At 45.9% G+C, this 12,711-nt stretch overlaps 1 protein-coding gene across 2 annotated transcripts in view; it reads left to right on the top strand.

Annotated features, from left to right (window-relative positions):
* The window catches only part of RBM27 (RNA binding motif protein 27), a 2,498,992-nt gene that overhangs the window by 1,571,261 nt on the left and 915,020 nt on the right, over positions 1-12,711 (top strand). The window lies entirely within an intron of this gene.

Genomic DNA, 12,711 nt, shown 5'->3' with positions numbered 1-12,711 from the left:
CAGGAGTTGACACCATTTGAACCCTCCCAGTCCTTGCTGCATCTTCAGTCTTGAAATCTCCACTCTGAAAGTTTGCACACCACTTCTTCACAGCTGAGTAAGTAGGGCACTTGTCACTCAATATTTGCATCATAAATTCAAGGATTTACTTTGGAGTTTTCTTCTGCCGGAACTTCATGACTGCTCGGAGTTCTACACTTGAAAATTCAACACTTTTCATTGACATGGTTCAATCAATGATCTGAAACAATTTCAAAACATAGCATCTGATGTTGTCAGTCTTCATTCATTCTTGATGAATGAGACACTGTTCCAATCCTCAGAACCAGTTAGGCCATTATACAGCTCGCACTTGCCAAAAAACTCTTGAGCTAAGACTCCTACCTACAGTGCCCCTCTCTCCATTACCCCAGATCTTGTTTGCAGTTCTGATAGCAAGATGCGTCAGCCAATACTGTCAGTTTGGTTTAAAATGTATTAATCTTCTCTTAAAAACTTTCTGTTCCTTGTAAACCTTTAGTTATTATTTTCCTCTAATTCATATTTCTTGAATGATTCTTGTTCTCTACCCTTTTTACTTTTGAGGCATCCTCGTTACCATTGTTGGTAACCTTCCCCTCTCCCTCTTTACCTTTTAGGTACCTCTTTATATTACCATTCTTGGTATTCCTCCACTTTTCTACCAATATTGGTATTTCTCTCTACCATCATTGGGAGAATTTCCAGCTATTGTGGTGTGTGTGTCAGCCTTTGGCAACTTTGCCATTACTCTCAAAATGGCAGAAAAACAAACGGGCAGTTCAGGTTTCAAGCAGTGGCAAGACTGTGGATGAAAGATGCCTAATTCAGATGGGCATCTTTCATGTGTATACTGTTTGGGTGCACCCCATTTGAATATTGACTGTTCTATCTGCAAGGCTTTCAGTACCAGAGCCTTAGTGGAGAGACAAAACAAATTAATCTTAAAGGAATGTTAAAATCTATTTTGAAGAAGCTTTGTCTAAGGATCCTACCACCTCTAAATTTGACCACACAAAAACAGATGTCATTCGGTACTGAGCTCTCCTCTGGCACCAGAGACTAAGAAACACAAATCTTCAGTTCCATCAGTCTCCTCAGAACAGAAGACTACGGGTCCAAAATGGAACAAGAATCTTTGGCACTAGTTACTGCTGTTGTCATGACATGAAGAACTTCAGCACCAACGTTGGCACTGGCTTCTTTAATTTCATAGTCTGTGCCGTTTTCACCATCTGCACCATTGCAGACTCAGATTTTGCACCGAATGGGTAAGTAGAGTCTCTGACCTCCTTGGGAGGCTTAGAGCTCACCACTTCGATTTTCCTGGTTCCAGCTGTTCAGGTGCCAGCAGGCACTCCTTCCTTAGCTCCAGGGATTGCTCTGACATCTTCTGTTCCCTTGGAACCGGTAGATTCCCGGGGACGTAGCTCGGCTGTCAGTTCCAAGGGTTTCAGATTGGTTCCTGTTTTTTATTCGGAGCTGTCCTTTGCTGTCAGAGCTCTGACAGTTGCGAGTTTTTCCCCAGCTCCTGCTTCAGATGACGGCCCTTCAGATCGGGGTGTGACCTCTGTTCCGAAGTTATCTTTCTCGGTTCCAGGCTCCCATCCCTCTTTCAGGGGGGTTGCCTTCCAAGTCATGGTGAGAGCATTAGCCTCTGCAGAGTCTCAACTGGCTCCTTCTGTATTGGAGTGCCATATGTCTTTACCTTCTGGTCCACAGCTGCCACCCTCTTCCACGTCAGGGCAGTGAGCACCGAAGCTGCAAGTTACTCCTGTACAGGCAGGGCCCATCGTCTTTGGAATCTTCTTCAGAGATTCCCACTGAAGAACCACTCCAGAAGCAGATGTGCAAGAGGAAACCCATCGAATCTGCAGAAGAATTTGTCACCGAAGACATGGACTTCAATGAAGGGGAGAGTTCCCTCTGGTTGCCCCTGAAGATGTCTGCTTTAGGGACATCCTGAAGATCCTAAAACAGAGGGGTGACTGGAAGCTGAAAGCCCTGTCCTCTGTGGAATCCATGTACTTGCAAGCCTTTGGTGTTTACTCATCTACTTCTTGGGTGACTCCGCCCACTGACGACCTCATTAAAGTGATCACGCAGCGGGCATGGAAGGCCTCTGATTCCATAGAGCCTATTCCTTGTAGACCAGACAAAATCTTATCAGCTCTGAAGATCACCAGTACTGGGCAAAAAGTTTAGCAGTAGATGCCATGGTGGTGGCGGAAGCCACCTACAGGTAACTCGGCGATGACCGTCCCACTGTCCATCCACCTAACCGGGAGTCTAGGACGATGGACAGATTTGGACAGTGGGCCTGTGCTTTATCGACCTTCGCCCTCAGGTCCTTGAACTTCATGGCACACTTAACTAGAGTCCAGAGGGATCTGATTAAGGAGTTATTGGATACCCTCGCTGGAGCTGTGTTTGATGAGGTGCGGGACAAAGTTGCCTCTCAGCTGGCCACACTGGAGTCTGTATCAAACTCATATATGTGGCTTATCGCACATGCAGCTGAGGGGACAACCAGAGCAGCAGGTTCAGGCATTGCCATAAGGCGTAATGCCTGGATGTGTTTGTGTGAATTCGCAGAGCCTTTCAAGTCTTCCTTTGTTAATGCTCCCTTTGACAGATCATCTTTGTTTGACCCCAAATTTAAATACGCACTATCCAGGTGTGAAAAAGATGGAAAGACCCTTTCTGCTGTAGGCATTCATTTTTCTACTACTCAGTGATCCTATTCCAGGAATAAGAGGAGTGGGAAGATGTAGTTCAAGAAGTCCCAAGGGCCTTTTCAGGACATATATGGCAGAAGCCCCCCTCAGGGCAGAAGGGGAGCCCCTAATGGAAGAAGCAGATTCCGTGGCTTAGGTGGTCCATGAAACCAGAGCTGCAGAGACACCTTCACTGGACAAGTCTACCAGCACTTCTGAAAGGGGGACCCCAATTGCTTACCTCTGGAAGCAGTCGATGGAAGATTTTCACTGCACTGGACAGCTTGGCAAATAATAACTTTAGATTCTTGGGTGCAGAAAGTCATTACCAGAGGTTATCAGATACCAAGCAGCCTTGAAAGTTCAAAAGCTGTTAGGAAAAAAATAGTCATCCAAGAAGTCCCACCAGACAGGATCCGGATTTTACTCAAGGTTCTTTTTAGTGCCAAAAAAAGATAGGAGACTAGAGACGAATATTGGATCGCAGCCTTCTGAACAAGTTAGTTCAGCAAACAAAATTCCGGATGGTCACTGTTAAGCATTTACTTCCCTTTCTCTAGGAAAAAGATTGGATGTGCTCTATAGACCTTCAAGATGCATACTACCACATAAAAATGGACAGACGCTCCAGAAGGTACTCTTCTTTCGGCTAGGAGACCATCATTTCCAGTTCAAAGTGCTGCCCTTTTGTCTTACCACAGCCCCCAGGGTATTCACCAAATGTATTGGCAGTAGTTACAGCAGGTGTCAAATGCTTCAAGCTACAAATTTCATCCTGCACCTTTTCAGCTCTTTGGGCATTACAGTCAACGGAAAAAAATCCCAGCTAACTCCGACACAATACCTGGAGTTCATAGGAGCTTGCCTCAGTACAATCTCTTGTGTAGCTTCTCTCCCCTTTCTCAGACTACAAAAGATAAGGTCTCAAGTACGATCCAATATATCCAAAGACAAATTCCCACTTGCCTTGTCCTTCAAGTTTTAGGATCTGTGATAGCAACCATCATCTTAGTACCTCTGGCAAGATTTCACATGAGGCTACTTCAGTGGCTGTTAGCTGCCCAATGGTCCATCCTAACACATCCGGTGACCTACCCCATTCTAATAAGTCGCTGCAAGAAGGATCTAGCCTGGTAAATGCAGCCAGAGGAAATTCTTCTGGGCCGTCCCTTTATCCCTCCCAGCCTAAGGCCTTAGTGACCACGGACACCTCCCTGATTCGGTGGTGTAACATTATCTGAGAAGGACATTCCAAGGCACTTGGTCTCCGCTCTAGGCCAGTCTACACATCAGTGTCCTGGAAATGAGGGCAGTGCTCTTAGCATTGCAAGCATTTCAATTTGCCCTCCCTCCAGGACCAGTTGCAGTCCAGTCAGAAAACACGTCAGTGGTTTGGTACATCAGCAAACAGGGTGGAACCAGATCTTACCCCCTATGCCTGGAAGCTCTCAGAATATGGCAATGGGTGATATCTTCCATCTGCTTTCTAGTTGCCCCGCATATCCCATGGAGCTCCAGTGTGATAGTGGGCAAACTGAGTGGATACATTCTCCTGCCTCGAGGGGTCTCTCAATCCCAAAGCGGGATGAACATTTTTTGTCAATGGGGCCAGTCTTTCAGTGATCTTTGTTTCCCCAATGAACAGCAAATGCAGCAGCTACTTTGCCCTAATCTCCCCTCAGGGGGAGTTCCCGAGAGATGCTGTCCTCCTTGATTGGGCCTCTGGTCTTCTCTACGTATTTCCCTCCTTTCCTCTCATTCCCCTCTTCTTGAAGAAAGCCCAAAGGTTGAGAAGCAAAGTGATCCTAATTGCACCCTTTTGGCCCTGACTAGTCTGGTTCCAGTTCCTTTGGCCTCCTCTGATTCACCATCCATAGATTCTCGACCTAGTTCCAGACCTGCTGTCTCACCCGCAGGGACTGGTGCACCCCAACCTTCACAGCCTCACGCTGACAGCTTGGTTCCTCCAATTCCATTATTTGCCAGGCAGAGTAATATTGCTTCCTCAGTACAAAACATTTTTCTGGCTTCTCATAAACCATCCACCAGGAAACTTTATCTTAGCAAATGGAAGAGATTTTCAATTTGGGCTGGTACACATAATCTAGATCCTTTTTTGGCACCTGTTGAGAAAGTTTTAGAATTTTTGGCTTTCCTTTTTGATCAGGGAGCTTCTGCTTCCACATTAAAGTTCATTTTGCGGCCATTTCTAATTTCCACAATGGCTGTGATGATCATTCTTTAATTTCCCATCACTTATGCAAAATTTTCCTTAAAGGTGCCTTGTGTAGAAAGCCTCCATTCAAGGACCCTATAGCTCAATGGGATCTAATCCTGGTTTTACAGTCCTTGGTACTTCCGCCCTTTGAAACAGCAGCAACTTGCTATCTCAAATTCTTGTCCTGGAAAACTCTTTTTCATGTAGCCATTACTTTTGCCAGGAGAGTTTCTGAGATTCAAGCATTGTGTGTCAAACCTCCATATCTCTCTTTTTTTCATAGGGATAGGGTTTTCTTGAGAACCAACCATCTGATGTTGTTAATCTTCGTTCATTCCTTACTGATGGGTTATCTGTTCCATCCTCTGAACTGAGCCGGCCAATATTAAACTCACGTTGGCCAAAAACTCTCGAGCCAAGGTCCTGCCCAGAATGCTCTGCTCCCGGTTACCTCGGATCTCGTTTGCAGTGTTGCTGTACAGCCGTGTCAAGTCACTCTCTCAGCTAAGTGTCTAATTTTTGAAAGTTTTATACATTGTTCTTTAAATATTTTCATATAGTTTATACTAATATTTTCGTATCCTATTGTATATTTTAGACTCACTCCCCTTAGTCTCTTCCCTTTATTACCTTTTTTCTTACCTTTGAGGTAATTTTTCATTACCTTCGTTGGTAATCCTTCCTTTTCTCTTCTTACCCTTTTGGGTAGCCTTTCCTCTTCCTTTTGGTATTCTTCTTCTCCACATCAGTATGTCAGATAAGAAAAGTAAAGTTGGTTTCAAGCAGTGTAAGGATTGCGGCCGTAAGTTACCGCTTTCCAATGGCCATGATTTATATGTCTACTGTCTGAATGTCTTCACACCTTACTGTGGATCCCCCGTGTGGGATTTGTAAACATTTTTCTACCAGGCCTCTTAACGAGAGAAAGAATAAGTTCATTTTGAAAGGTCTCCTTTCTCTGAGGCTATTTCTGGGACAGAGGGTTCACCCCCTCCTGTTAAACCTTGTAAGAGGCATTCTTCCTCTTCATCATCAAAGTCGCTCCCCTCTTTTCCCTCTGAAGATCGTAGGGAGTCAACTTATAAGAAGGTGAAATTGATTACTACTTCGGCGCTGCCACCTGTGACCCTGCCAGCTCCAGGCTCGGCACCGCCCCAAATGATTCTAGCTCCATCCATGTCTTCCTTATCGATACTAGCACCGGAGTTCCCGGTGCAGACAACTGTGGCTCAGACAGTTCCGTCGCAGCCCTTACCGGCACCATCCATGCAGGTACAGTCTCTTTCGGCACCGTTGGTACAATCCCTTTCAGATCCGAGTATGACTTTTCCGTACTCCACGGCGCAGACATTTTCGCCACCGACCTGTTCGGTGCAGCCCTTCTTGGCACTGTCCTTACTGCTGGGGCAGACACGTTCCTCGATGGTACTGTACCCATCAGGGCAGACTTTTGCCTTTATGGTGCAGACACCCTCAACTACTATGGCGCTTACGTCGGCACAGACTACTTCCACACCGTTTTCTTCAGTGCGGATGTCATCTGTTCCGGGCTCTGCACCTATTGAATTAGCAAAGACCAAGTATTCTCCTTCATTGGCTCCATTTGCTGGCAGTCAATATAGTCCTTTTTTAGAAAAGCCAGAATCGCCATCAGCTTTCTCCATGCGGTCAACCAAGAGTCTCTCTGAACAAGATGTGTTGTGGCTTGTTGACCAGTTGCTTGTGGCCAGAGGTCTTTCTCACCCGTCGAAGTCCACGTTCCCTCCTTCAGGTGAACGTATATCTCCTCAAACTTCAACGTATAGTCCTCCTTCGACTTTTCCTCAAGTTTCGAAGCCTATTACTCTGACACAAGCTTCCCTTCCTCTGACTCTAATAGTGGATCTCACTTTGGAACCAAAGTCGTCCTTGTAGCCCTCTGTGCACTTGGCATTGGGCTCTTCTCAGGCCAGTGGCTGTGCCGTGGGGAAGGGCATTCCTGGTTCAATGCCGATTTGTGCTATGGCACCCTCCAGGGATCCTCTCTCACAGTTCATGGTCCTCTTGAGACTCCTGGTTTGGGGGGGTGGGCTCGTCGGGGAGGCGTGTGACCCTGGTTCCGAGGTTGTCATGCTTTGTTCTGGGCTCCCATCCCTCTTTGGGCAGGCCGGCCTTCCAGGCCATGGAGAGGGCACTTGCCTCCACTGGCAAATCCCACATGTCGGAGTCCTCTTCCCCCCTCTGTGCCGCAGCTGTCACAAGCCACAACCACCTGGCACAAGGGCCTCAGGTTTCTCCTCAGAAGACCCCCTCTTTGCAGTCTTCCCCAGAACCTCCCACTGAGGAAGTACCCCACAAAGCGTCATGCAAGAGGAAGCACATGGACTCCACTGAGGCATCATTAATTGAAGATACAGATTTTGATGACGGGGAAGGGTCCCCACGGTCACCCTCTGATGAGGTGTCCTTTGGTGACATCCTCAAGATCCTTAAACAGAGGGGTGACTGGAAGTCCTCTAATCCTTTGTCTGAGGAATCCGTATTCCTGCTGGCTTTTCATGCCCAGCCCTCTACCTCCTGGGTCACCCCGCCTGCCGATAAGCTTGTCCAGCTTATCATCCAGCGCGCATGGAAGACTCCTGACACCCTGGAATCGAAACCAAGGAGATCAGATAAATATTATCGCCCCCAGCTGAGCACCCACATTGGTCACGAGGTCTTTCAGTAGATGCTATGGTGGTGGCGGCTGCAACTAAGAAGGATTTGGCAGAAGAGAGCCAAACTGTCCATCCGCCCAACAAGGAGACCCAGGTGATTGACAGACTAGGGAAGCGTGTGTTTGCTTCATCGACCTTCACCATAAGGGCTTTGAACTATTTGGCACACTTTACCGGGCATCAGAGGGATCTTATCAACCAGCTCTCTGAAACCTTGGCAAGAGCTGTTTTCTGTCGAGGTCCGTGACAACGTGGCTTCTCATCCACCTTAGAGTCCATTTCCAACCTTTCCATGCATCTTATTTCTCACGCAACGGAAGGGGCGGCTAGAGCAACTGGGAGAAATCCAACATGACCCCAACTCAGTCTTTGGAATTTATAGGGCACTGTTGGACACGGGAAATTGCACAGCATCCCTTCCGGACCACAGGCTTCAGAGAATAAGGCAACAGGTTCAACCACAGCTCTGTCACCACAAATCTCCCACTCGATCTATACTCCAACTCTTCGGGTCAGTGGTAGCCTCGATCACCATTGTTCCTCTAGCCAGATTCCACATGTGGCTACTTCTCACTCACTGGTACCCTCTACAACATCCTTTGACTTTATAGGTAAGGGTAACTCAGAGATGCAAGTAAGATTTACTCTGGTGGATGTTCGAAATCCCTAACAATGGTGTCGCCCCTTCAACCCCCATCAACCGATAACCCCGATGACCACGGACACCTCCCTAATGGGGTAGGGGCTATGTCAGGGAAACTCAGTCCAAGGCAGCTGGTTGCAGACAGAGGCCCTTTTGCATATCAATGCCCTGGAACTGAGGGCGGTGCTACTAGTGTTGCAAGCATTTCATTTCATCCTTCCATCAAGGACTATGGTGATCCAATCAGACATGTCAGTGGTCTGGTACATCAATAAACAAGTGGCACCAGATCTTACCCATTATGCGGAGATGCCTTGAGAATATGGCAATGGGCAATAGCTTCCAAATGCTTTCTAATTGCAATGCACATTCCCGGAAGCTCCAACGGGATAGCGGACAAATTGAGCAGGTGCATTCTACAACCTCACGAGTGGTCCTTCAATCCTATGATAGTGACAGAAATCTTCAGCCACTGAGGCCAGCCTTACTGCAACCTATTTGCCTCCCCAACCAACTACAAGGGCAGCAACTATTTTGCCCTAACCCCCCCCTCAGGGACAGTCACCGAGAGACCCTCTAGTCCACGCTTGGCCCTCGGGTCTACTTTATGCTTATCCTCCTCTTCCCCTCCTCTCCTAATTTCTGAAGAAAGCACAACTGTTGAAAAGCAAAGTGATCCTCATTGCTCCATATTGGCCTTGACAAGTCTGGTTCCCCTTCCTCTGGCTTCACCTGCTAGATCAGCCGTGGATCATCAATCCATCCCCAACGTTGATCTCCCATCCCCAGGGTCTGATTCACCCCACTCTAACAACTCTGAAACTGACAGCTTGGTGTCTCCACTTCCAATGATTGCCAGGCATGAAAACCTCTTGTCCCCTGTGCGCAATATTCTTATTACATCTCATAAGTCTTCCAGACTAGTCTATATTAACAAATAGAAAAGTTTCTCTCTATGGGCAAACAATTAGATCCCTTGTCAGCTCCAGTGTTGGTGGTACTGGATTACTTATCACATCTTTTCCATTCTGGGGTGTCTGCCTCTACTATTCGTGTGCATTTAGCTGCCATCTCAAATTTCCACATTGGTTTTCAAGACTCTTCACTTATGTCACACAGACTCTGTAAAACGTTCTTGAAAGGGGTTATCCACCTAAAACCTCCCTTTAGAGAACCTGTACAACCTTGGGATTTGGCATTGGTCCTACAGGCTCTAACAGCCTCTCTCTTTGAACCTGCATCTTCATGTGATGTAAAAAAGTCTCTCTTGGAAAACTTTGTTTCTGATTGCAATCACATTGGCCAGACGCTTGTCAGAACTTCAAGCCTTATGCATCAAACCTTCCCTATCTTATCTTCCATAAGGATAGGGTATCACTGAGAACTAATTCTTCCTTTTTACCAAAAGTGGTGTCAGAGCAGTCTATCAACCAATCTATTGACCTTCCAGTGTTCTTTCCTAGCCATTCTAACAAGGGAGAGTATTGCCTGCACTCCTTGGATGTTCATAGGCAAATACGATTTTATCTGGACTGAACAAAATCTACCCATAAATCAGACCAACTGTTTCTGGCTTTTTCTGGACCTAGATGAGGTCATGCTGTATCAAAAGTTACATTGGCTTCATGGTTGAGAAATTGTATTATCTTTATCTGCAACAAAAACAATCTCACCTTGCCTCATAGAGTGAAAGCTCATTCTACAAGGTCTATGGCAACTTCAGCAGCTTTCCATGCCAAGGCTTCCATCAATGATATTTGCTCAGTTGCAACTTGGGACAAATCACATACCTTTATTCTTCATTACAAATTGGACTTGGCCTCCAGAGTTAGAGCTTCCTTTGGCTTCATGGTGCTGAGGAATGTCCTTCCATGAGGGCCACCCAAGGATACAGGTAGCTGGGGACTCATCAGTAAGGAATGAACAAAGATTAACAACATCAGATAAAGAAGTTATGTCTTAACATAACGTTTCATCTCTGTTGTTGATCTTCGTTCATTCATTACTTCCCACCCGGAGGTTCCTGGTTGATCTCATGTACTCCTTTATTGTAGGTCTGTTATGACCAGAGGTAGCCTCTACTTTTATCTATCAACTTGCAAACTCAATCTGAGGTAAAAGGGAGCAGAGCATTCTGGGTAGGACCTTGGCTCGAGAGTTTTTGGCTGACACAAGCTTGATATTGGTCGGCTCAGGTTCGAGGATGGAACCGATAACCCATCAGTAATGAATGAACGAAGATCAACAACAAAGATGGAACGTTATAGTAAGACATAACTTCTTTATTCCTTTCTTCCTAAGGTGATCTCAGAATCTAATAGTAATCAAGCTATTGATTTACCTGTTTTCTTCCCCAGTTTTTCCAATAAAGGTGAATATTTTTACATGTTCAAAGACAGTTATGTTTCCTCCTTCACAGGACGAAAGAGTCTAGGAAATCGGATCACTTATTTGTTTCCTTTTCAGGTCTAACTCTGGGAAGACCTGTCTCAAAAGTTACCCTATCAAGATGGCTAAGAGATTGTGTTACCTTCATTAACAATCATAATAACCACAAGTTACCTGCACCTGTAAAAGTGCATTCCACCAGATCACTAGCCATGTCAGCTGGTTTTCACTCTAGGGTGTCCATGAATGAAATATGTGCAACCGCAACATGGGCGACTCCACGTACCTTTATCACTCATTACAAGTTAGATATGGTCTCCATGGAAAAAGCATCCTTTGGCTCTGTGGTTCTCAGGAATATCCTTCTATAAGGCCACCCAAGGCTACCCAAAGTAGCTGAGGACTCTGTCCCATTCATCAAGTATGAAGATTGATGACATCAGATAATGAAGTTATGTTCTTACCATAACATTCCATCTGTGTTGTTGATCTTCATTCATCCTCCTCCCTCCTACAGGTTTTCTGGAGGACTGGACACTTGTTCTGGGATTGGAACCTATAGGTTTCACCTTGGACATGGCTTCTACCTTTATATATTTTTTGTTCTGCCTTACTGTTTGGTTGCAAATTTGATCTGAGGTAATGGAGACATGGGCATTGTGGGTAAAGTTTTAATTTGAGAGTTTTTTGGCTGTCTCGAGCTGTATAACAGCTGAACCGGTTATGAGGATTGGAACCGAGTCCCATTCGTCAAGAATGAATGAAGATCGGCAACACAGATGAACGTCATCTGTGTTACGATTCTGTAATTTGGCATTTTACAAGATGAAATACCCCTGTTTTCAGTTACAGAGGCAAAATAACGCTCAGAATTTAGAAAGTTGGTCGGGCTTAGAACGTTTCAGCACCCTCTTGTACGATGATCAACTCTGTTTGGAACAAAAGTGAAAGAGACTCTACCCAGAAGTGAGCAAGACAGAAAAATCTTGTCTGCAGTAGGGATTCTCTAGAAATCAGAAAGGAGGTAAAAAAAACTGCTGTAAAACAAAACCCTAGAATTTGCTCCTGACACTTCTGGTAATAGAACTCCCCCACCCAAGGCTGAGGAGGAAACAGCAGTGGTGAAGGTTGCAGCCATGTGGCAGAGGTATGCAAAACCAGGGGTTTTCTGGGTCCCTTCTCTGATCTTTTTAGAGCTACTGAGCAGTTGCCTGACTGCTGCACTCTGGAGACTTTCAAGGGGGGGTGTATATCCCTGCACCCCACAGCCGAGACATCCATCTCTTGAGTTACTTGGATGCAGAGGATTATAACCAGAGCTTACACCATTCCCTTTCTTTCGCCTTCCCCTTGTTAAAGGAAGCTACCAGATGTGCCATCCTGTCAGTGGAAGGCAGCAGCACTTGAAATAAGAAAAGCCATTAGACAGGTGAGTTATCCAAGGGGTTCCATCAGTCCAGCAAGGATCTGCTGTTTACCCAAGGTTCTTTAGTGCCAAAGAAGAACAGGAACATCAGGCTGGCCAGTTTTGGATCTCAGTCACTTAAATCAGTACATGAAACAGGTGAAATTCCAGATGGTCACAGTACAGTCCATCCCACCATTGTCGAGGAAGAGCTAGTGGATGGGTTTGGTAGACCTTCAGGATGCATACTACCACAGAAAGATGCAGACACTCCAGAAGGTTTCTCCACTTCTTGCTGGGAGCCAGTCATTTCTAGTTCATAGCCCTCCCCTTAGTCTCACCACAGTCCCCTGTTTGTTCATGTGCATGGCAGTGGTTGCAGCTCATCTCAGGCTTTTGGGATTCTGACTGTCCCCATACATGGAATACTGTCTCGTAACCACCCCAACTGGGAATCATCTTCAAGCCCAGAATTCCTTCCTCCACCTTTGTTCACAACTAAGGATAACAGTTAACACAGCCAATTCCAAGTTTCTACCTGTTCAAGCCATAGAATGAATTGGAGGACATCCAGATTCCAAGGTACAAATAGCCAGACTACCAGAATCCAGGATTCTCACACTTCA

The sequence above is a fragment of the Protopterus annectens genome, chromosome 2.part2, assembly GCF_019279795.1.
Source record: "Protopterus annectens isolate FY-2018-M chromosome 2.part2, PAN1.0, whole genome shotgun sequence".
Classification (NCBI taxonomy): domain Eukaryota; kingdom Metazoa; phylum Chordata; order Ceratodontiformes; family Protopteridae; genus Protopterus; species Protopterus annectens.
Note: the sequence above shows the minus strand (reverse complement) of the source record. Positions and strands in the feature narration are given on the sequence as shown.